The following is an 8852-nucleotide window of genomic DNA, read 5'->3' on the forward strand; positions in this document are numbered from 1 at the left end:
TTTTTTTTTTGTTCTCCATTTACTTGGTAAAACTTCCTCCATCCCTTTATTTTGAGCCTGTGTGTGTCCGCATGTAAGATGGGTTTCCTGGATACAGCACACTGAAGGGTCTTGACTTTTTATCCAATTTACCAGTCTGTGTCTTTTGATTGGGGCACTTAGCCCATTTACATTTAGGGTTAATATTGTTATGTGTGAATTTGATCCTGCCATTTTGATGCTAGCTGGTTGTTTTACCCATTAGTTGATGCAGTTTCTCCATTGTGTCGATGCTCTTTACTATTTGGTATGTTTTTGGAGTGAATGGTACTGGTTTTCCTTTCTATGTTTAGTGCTTCTTTCAGGAGCTCTTGTAAGGCAGGCCTGGTGGTGACAAAATCTCTGAGCAATTGCTTGTTTGTAAAGGATTTTATTTCTCCTTCACTTATGAAGCTTTGTTTGGCTGGATATGAAATTCTGGGTTGAAAGTTTTCTTTAAGGATGTTGAATATTGGCCCCCATTCTCTTCTGGCTTGTAGGGTTTCTGCAGAGAGATTCACTGTTAGTCTGATGGGCTTCCCTTTGTGGGTAACCCGACCTTTCTCTCTGACGGCCCTTAGCATTTTTTCCTTCATTTCAACCCTGGTGAATCTGATGATTATGTGCCTTGGGGTTGCTCTCTTGAGGAATATCTTTGTGGTGTTTTCTGTATTTCCTGGACTTGAATGGTGGCCTGCCTTGCTAGGTTAGGGAAGTTCTCCTGGATAATATCCTGAAGAGTGTTTTCCAGCTTGGATTCATTCTCTCCGTCCCATTCAGGTATACATATCAAATGTAGATTAGGTCTTTTCACATAATCCCATGTTTCCTGTAGGCATTGTTCATTTCTTTTCACTCTTTTTTCTCTATTCTTGCCTTCTTGTTTTATTTCATTGTGTCGATCTTCGATTCGGTGATTGAAACTTGTGTATGCTTTGCCAAGTTCTCGTGTTGTGTTTTTTGGCTCCATAAGGTTTTTTATATTCTTCTTTAAGCTGTTTATTCTCATTAGCATTCAGTCAAACCTTTTTTCAAGGTTCTTAGTTTCTTTGCATTGGGTTAGAACATGTTCTTTTAGCTCAGAGATGTTTGTTATTTCCCACCTTCTGAAGCCTGTTTCTGTCAATTCATTAGACTCATTCTCCATCCAACTTTGTTGCCTTGCTAGTGAGGAGTTGTGATCCCTTGGAGGAGGAGAGGCATTCTGGTTTTGGGTGTTTTCATCCTTTTTGCAGTGGTTTCTTCCCATCTTTATGGATTTATCTACCTGTGGTCTTTGTAGTTGGTGTCTTTTGGATGGGGTCTCTGAGTGGATGTCCTTTTTGTTGATGTTGACGTTATTTCTTTCTGTTTTGTAGTTTTCCTTCTGACAGTCAGACCCCTCTGCTGTAGGACTGCTGGAGGTCCATTCCAGATCCTGCTTGCCTGGGATCACCTGTAGTGGCTGCAGAACAGTAAGGGTTTCTGCCAGTTTCTTCTTCTGTTGCCTTTGTCTCAGAAGGATACCCACTCGATGTCAGCCTGAGCTCTCCTATATGAGGTATCTCTTTGGATATAAGGGGTTCAGGTAGCTGCTTGAGGAGACTGCCTGACCCTTATAGGAACTCAAGTGCTGATCTGTGAGCTCCATTGTTACATTCAGAGCTGCTGGGCAGGTACGTTTAAGTCTGCTACAGTGGAACTCATAACCACCTTTTTTCCCAGGTGCTCTGTCCTGGGAAGGTGGGGCTTTATTTTTAAGTTCCTGATGTGCTGCTGCCTTTTTTCAGAGATGTCATGCTCAGCAAGGAGGTAGCCTTGTCACAGTCTGCCAGAAGAGGCATTGCTGAGCTGCCATGGGCTCTGCTCAGCTGCTATGTGAACTTCCTTGCAGTTTTGTTTATAGAAGTATAGTTAGAACTGCCTCAGTAATGACGGTCTGCCTTAGCAATGGTGGACTGCCTTGGTAATGGTGGACTGCCTTGGAAATGGCAGACTGCCTCGGTAATGGCAGACTGTCTTGGTAGTGGTGGACTGCCTCGGTAACGGCGGACACCTTTCCCCCAAAGAGCTGGACTGTCCCAGGTCCAGTTGCACTCACTGCAAAACTCAGTCCAGAGCATTTCAGATTGCTGGTCTTTTTGGCTGTGGGACCCGCTAAGCCAGATCACCTGGCTCCCTGTTCCAGCCCCCTTTTTTCAGTTGAATGGGAAGCTCTTTCTCCCAGGCATCCCAGGCACCAGTTGAAACAGCTGCCCAGATTTGTGTGAGTTTTTGTGCAGAAACCCACTGTGCCAGCTGAAACAGCCATGCTGGAAACTTGTGGTACTTTTCAGCCCAGGAATCTCCTGGTCTGTGGGCAGTAATAACTCATTTGGAAATGCGGTGACCACTCACCCTCTGCGTTGTTCTCACTGAGAATTGTACTCCAGAGCTGTTCCTATTCAGCAATCTTGGATGAATGGATTCTTTCAGTTAATCCTTACAACTTTATGATGGAGGAATGATCATTATTCTCATTCTGTAAGTAAGGAAAGTAGGTGTAAGCTAATTATCCAAGTTCTCAGTGAGTTAGTGGCAGAGGCAGGACATGATCTGTGAATGTCTGACTCCAGAGTCTGTACTCAAGTTCTGCACCACACTGATAGTGCTTGGCAGTGGTCAGGTCAGAGACAGAGGAGGGAAATGAAAGGTTCTGCAAGCAAGCTGTCTGACACATGCATAAGGACCTAGAAGAAACCCCATGATTCAGAAAATCTTGCAATGTTTCACAAAGGGCTGGGATCCTTATTAGCTGATAGGGACTAGTCTGTGACATATGGATGGTAGCAGTGTCTGTGACTCCACCCCCAATTTGTGGCCTGAAGAGTTGTAAGCCATATGTGTACAATTAAGTGGCTTATCATAGTGGATAGATTCTGTCAGTGCCATCTGATTCTTCTGTTGTCTGCATTAAAACCCAAGTAAAACAACGCTTTCTAGGGCTTCTGCTGAACAGAGTGGACTCTGGGTGTTTGCTGACTGAGTTCTACCTGCTCAACTACTTTGCTTTTGTTTTTTTAGATATTTTTTAGTCTCCAAATTTGTTATTTATCAGGAGAGACTGGAATACAAAATATAATTGAGTCACATGATCATCATCATGGAAATGGCTTTAAGAGAAAACTGGTTAGATGAATATTATTACTTCCCATTTTCAACCAGAAAATAGTTGCCACTGGTAAACTGAGAGCCAGGAGTCTGTCAAGAATGCTCAAAGTATGTTATATAATACAACATGCCTGCTCACAGAGGGAAAAAATCCTAGGAAATAACTTATGATTACTTCTTGATTTCATCATACAAAACAAGCACAAAAGCACCACCCATTCCTCTGAGAACATTGGACCATACACCCTTGAAAAAAGCTTTGCCTGCTTCATCATGAGCAGTCTTCCTCCAGCAGTCAAGTGTGCCTGTGTACATGATGTCAGTTCCTTTGAGCTGTGACTGCATCATCATGAGGCAGCAAGCAGTGTCAAATGGATAGAAAGTCAACCCAACAACAGCAGTGATGGACTGTGCGATCATCCAGCTGATGACAATGTGAGTGCTCTTGGAATCTGGAAGCATTCCCTTTACAGCATCATAGATATAGATGTTGACAGCTTGGTAGATGACAATAGTCTGCACAGACACGTTAAAGCCTTGGTACAAGCCCTTAATCCCATCAGGTTTGTAGAGCTTAACCACGCAGTCATTGAGACCCCTGAATTCCCTTTCAGCTCCAGGTTTACCCACATCAGCTGCTAGACTGGTATTGGCAAAACCAAGAGGGTACATAAAACACAAGGATGTGGCCCCAGTGGCACCATCTGATGCCAGATTCCCTGCAAAGTAGCACCAAAACTGGGTCCTATTGTTCACACCACCCAGGAAGTTCTGCTTGTATTTATCTTTGAAGGCAAAGTTGAGAGCCTGGGTGGGGAATTATCGAATGACATTGGCCAGGTTACCATGCCAGAAGAACAGGACTCCCTGTCCTTGAGAATACGGACCACGCAGTCTATAATGCCCTTGTATTGCTTGTCTGCAGTGATTTGCTTGCTGGCATGCTGCACCTGCAGCAGCAGCTTGACCCCCTCAATGGGTACCACTGCCATCTTGGGGATGGCTCCAGTGACATTATCTGCCAGGAAGTCCTCTGCGAAGGACACAGCAGTACCTGTCATGTTGAAAGGAAAGAGGAGGCAGGTGGCTAAGGGATGGGACTGGGCCAGGAACTGGCTTTGACTCCGGGGCTGTAGGGCCTGTCTTACTTTTTTGCAGCATGGGTCTAGGTTCAAATCCTAACTCTACCACAGAAGCTCTGCAACCTCAGGCAAGCTAGCGGACCTCCCTGAACCTCACTTTTTTTTTCATCTATAAAAAGATGAACATTCTTAACTCACAGGAATGAAGAGTAAATTAAAATATTTAGCAAAGTCCTGGCAAAGCTTAAATACTCAATGAACAGCAACTACTTTAGTTTTCACAAAGCCCTTATCTCTTCCTAAATCATTAATTCATAAATTCATTAATTATTTTTACTTAAGTCTCTTTGACAAACTTCTCAAACTTCTGTGCTTTTGCTTTGTGTACACTTATCCTGACAGAGACACTGACAAATAGAGGATATGTGTATATGTTCTTAGACCTGGGCTCACTTTCCCTGGAAGAGCAATGTCTGGAAGATGCCAACCCACTTGGTACAGTTTGCTTTCACAGTGATGCCTACTATAAGTAAGCCCCAATCTGGAGAGTCAACCCATCTCTTCCTCCATGCTCTTTATCTTTTCTCACCAACAAGTAAGATCATGGTTTCTTTTCCTATGTCAATAAATAGAATCAGAAAGTTTCTCCTTCATATTTTGCCTCCCATCCCTCTGTCATCTGTGCACAGGCTGCCTCGTTCTCTGCATCTCTCTCCATGGTGTTATCTTGAGACTCTGTGCATAACAGAGAATGGCAAATCAAATCTACATCCTAAAGCCTCATGGAGGAGTAAAACAAACTCAGATAAAAGACCATGCCTATTCTGATAAATGAGGAGTGCCAGCCCCATCAGCTAAGGTAAGGCTGAGTGACGCCTTTCTGAAGAAATGTCAGGATTTCATTTTCTAGCTTGCCCCCAGTGCCTCTCAGGTTGACATCTTTCATGTTTTTTTGACATCTATTCATATGAATAAATGGATTGTTTGATCTTTCTGGATTTCCTTCTCAGTGACCAACCAAGAAAAGAAAAATGTAAATGCATCATTTTAAGCCTTCAAACCAATGGTTGTAACTGCAAGACTGATAAGCAAACAGACTTTTTACTCTCTTCTTTAACCGATATGTTTACCATTCATTGTGTCTTATATATGTAGCTGCAAGCTCCCTGCCCTCAAATATCACGGACAGAGCAGAGTTTCTGCATCTCAGCAATCCTGACATTTGGGAAGGGAGAATTCTTTGCTGTGGAGAGCCATCTGTGAATTGTAGGATGTTTGGCAACATCCATAGCCTCTACCCACTAGCTGCCAGCACCACCCCCATTCGCATGTGCCAAACAAAAATATTTTCAAACATTACCAAACACCCATGGGGGGGCAAAATTGCCCCTGGCTGAAAACCACTAAGCTAGATAGACATGTAAGTGAATACCTATAATACAATGAGAAGGTGGTAAAAGGCGAGACATATCAAGTGCTACAAAAGGAAAAACTCACTCCACCAGGGAAAGTGAGGAAGACTTCACAGGAAATGGCAACTGAGCTGTATTTAAAGCTGTTGTTTTTGAAAATAATTCCTTATTTTGAACTCAAATTGGCCTTCTTGTATAACTATTATCTTTTGGTCTAGGCTTTAGTTAACAGTTGTGTATTAGTGTTAGATAATAGTTGTGTAAGAAGGATAATTTTTTTTAGTTCAAAAAAAAAAAAAAAGAGTTATTCCCAGTCTTGGTCTAGACTTTCTCATTTGATTCTTTGAAGCAAATAAATGCAAAAACCAGTTCTCTACACAAGTATTTCCCAACTCACACAATACTGTCTAAATTCACTGCTATAGACCCTGGTCTTAAAGGAGAGAAGAAGAAGGGAATAGATAAATGGTTGAGCTTCAGCCACTGTCAATAAAGGGGAGTTCAAAAAAGAGAAAGCAAGTACTGGAAACATATGAACAGTATTGTCTATCTCTAAGCAGAAGCATCCCTTTTTACATTAAAACCAAAAGTCTGGACAAGAACTGTCACCATCTGATATCCTTTTCTACTGTGAAATGATATAAAAGTGATCTGTAGCAATTGAGTTTTTTGAAATTGCATTAGTTTAGGCTACTGCATTCAGCACTTATCCAGAAGCCCTACACATGCAACCGCTGCTATTGACCAGTGTTGTTTCCTTTGTACTCCGGGTCTTAACTGTTTGCTCCTCTCCAGGTTAAGGAAAGTTCAAGCTGAAACAACAGGTGCTCAGCACTCACTGCTGCAGATCATTCATGTTAGGCAACCACACACTGTTATTGCTCTATCTCTGCAGAGGTGTGTAGACACCCAGAAGCCCATTTATTTCTCATAAATTTTCAACGCTGATAAACGAACAAAGTAAAAATGAAGGAACTGGAGAGAAGTACCTCCAGTATGGTAGAGTAAGAACCTCTAGAAGTCCATACACTAGTCCAAAAAAATAGTTAAAATTAACTTTCTCAGAGCTCTACAAATTAACTAATGGCTTACAAGGATCCAAGAAGCACTTGTTCAAGTAAAGTGGCTGAATCTCACTTACAAAGAGTGAGCTTTGCGGTGTTTGAATTTGTCTAGTCTATTCTCCCTACCTCTGTAATAGCCTTGAAAACAGGCAGCCTCAGAAACTGTAAACACCAGCAGCTTAGCAGCCACTGGAGAGGAAAAACCAAGTTTGGAGTTTCCTAAAATGAGAATTGCCGCTATTTGCCACTATTTGACCTATCTGAAAGCTCTCTGGAAAAGCCCCATTCACATCTAATTAAATTTAAGAACTTCTACACAGCAAAAGAAACTATCAACAGAGTAAACAGACACATAAAAGTGGGAGAAAATATTTACTAACTATGCATCTGACAAAGGTCTAATATCCAACATCTGTAAGAAACTTAAACTAACAAGTAAAAACAACCCCATTAAAAAGTGGGCGAAGAATACGAACAGATACTTTTCAAAAGAAGACTTCATGCAGCCAATAAACATATGAAGAATACCTCAATATCACTGATCATTAGAGAAATGCAAATCAAAACCACAATAAGATACCACCTCACACCAACCAGAACTGCTATTACTAAAATGTCAAAAAAGAACAGATGCTGACAAGGTTGCAGAGAAAAGGGAATGCTTATACACAGTCAATGGAAGTGTAAATTAATTTGATCATTGTGAAAAGCAGTGATTTCAGAAACAGCTGAAAACAGAACTACCATTCAACCCAGCAATCCCATTACTGGATATATACCCAAAGGTATATAAATTGTTCTATCATAAAGACACATGCACACATATGTTCACTACGGCACCATTTACATTAGCAAAGACATGGAATCAACCTAAGTGCCCATCAGTAACAGAGTAGATAAAGAAAATGTGGTATATATACACCACAGAATACTATGAAGCCATAAAAAAGAATGAGATCATGTCTTTTGCAGACACGTGGATGGAGCTGGAGGCTATTATCCTTAGCAAACTAATGGAGGAACCAAAAACCAATACCGCATGTTCTAATAAGTGGAAACTAAATGATGAGAACTCATGGACACAAAGAAGGGAACAACAGACACTGAGGCCTACTTGAGAGTGTAGGGTAGGAGGAGGGAAAAGAGCAGCAAAAATAATTATTGGGTTCTAGGCTTATTACCTGGGTGACAAAATAATCTGTACAGCAAACCCCTATGACATGAGTTTGCCTATATAACAAGCCTGCACATGTACCCCCAAACCTAAAATAAAAGTTTTTAAAAAAGAAATGAAAAGCCCCATTCATAGGCCTTCTCTTTATTTGACCTCAGAGTCACTCAATAAGAAAAAGTCTCAAGGCATTTGTCAAAAACAGTCAGCCACAATTGCCTAACGTCATAGCTGCCAGAGGCTGTAAAACTAATTGACTCAAAAAACAGAAGATGGCCAAAAACCTTGAAGCAAAAATCTGGGAATAAAATGTCCATAAGGAGCTTTTAAAAGTTTCACAATATTCTTGGGGATCTAGAAGGCTACACGCATAGGCAGGGCCAGGCACATCTCCAGGAAATACCTGAGAAGACCCCAACCTCCCACCTCTGAGTGGGAGGCTCTGAGCAAGCAGGCAGTGGAAGCTAAGGTAGGGTTGCAGACTGCTAAGCACTGAAAGTGTGCCCCAAAGCATATACAGAAGGGCGGAAGATTGACTGGTCAAAGAATTTAAGGAAATCTTCATTCAGTCCTATAGCTGGCCACTAAGCTAATCAAGCAGAAGCTTCAGCACCACATAAAAGTAAACAGAGTATACACAATTAGCTTATGAAGGATATTTTTTAAAGAATTTTATTTTCAACAAAGAGTACAGGGACAACCGTATAGCCAGTCACAGACAAAAGGAGGAAGTTATCCTTACCTCACTCCATCTACAAAATTTTACTCTAATTGTTAGAGCTAAGCCTACAAAATGCTTGGAAGGTCATGATAGTTATTTTATTCATAGGCATTAACTTGACTGTATTAAAGGATGCCTAGATAGCCAATGAAACATTTCCAGGCATGCCCATGAGGGTGTTCCTGGGGGAGACTGCCGTGCTTCTAAGTGGACTGAGTGGAGATTGGCCCTCAGTGTGGGCAGCACCATCCAATC

General features: G+C 41.7%; 1 pseudogene; it reads right to left on the reverse strand.

The window, feature by feature from the left end:
* Window positions 1-3318: 3318 nt before the first annotated feature.
* Window positions 3319-4208, reverse strand: LOC108317738 (annotated as a pseudogene).
* Between the last annotated feature and the right edge of the window lie 4644 nt (window positions 4209-8852).

Source organism: Cebus imitator, unplaced genomic scaffold, assembly GCF_001604975.1.
Source record: "Cebus imitator isolate Cc_AM_T3 unplaced genomic scaffold, Cebus_imitator-1.0 Scaffold206, whole genome shotgun sequence".
Classification (NCBI taxonomy): domain Eukaryota; kingdom Metazoa; phylum Chordata; class Mammalia; order Primates; family Cebidae; genus Cebus; species Cebus imitator.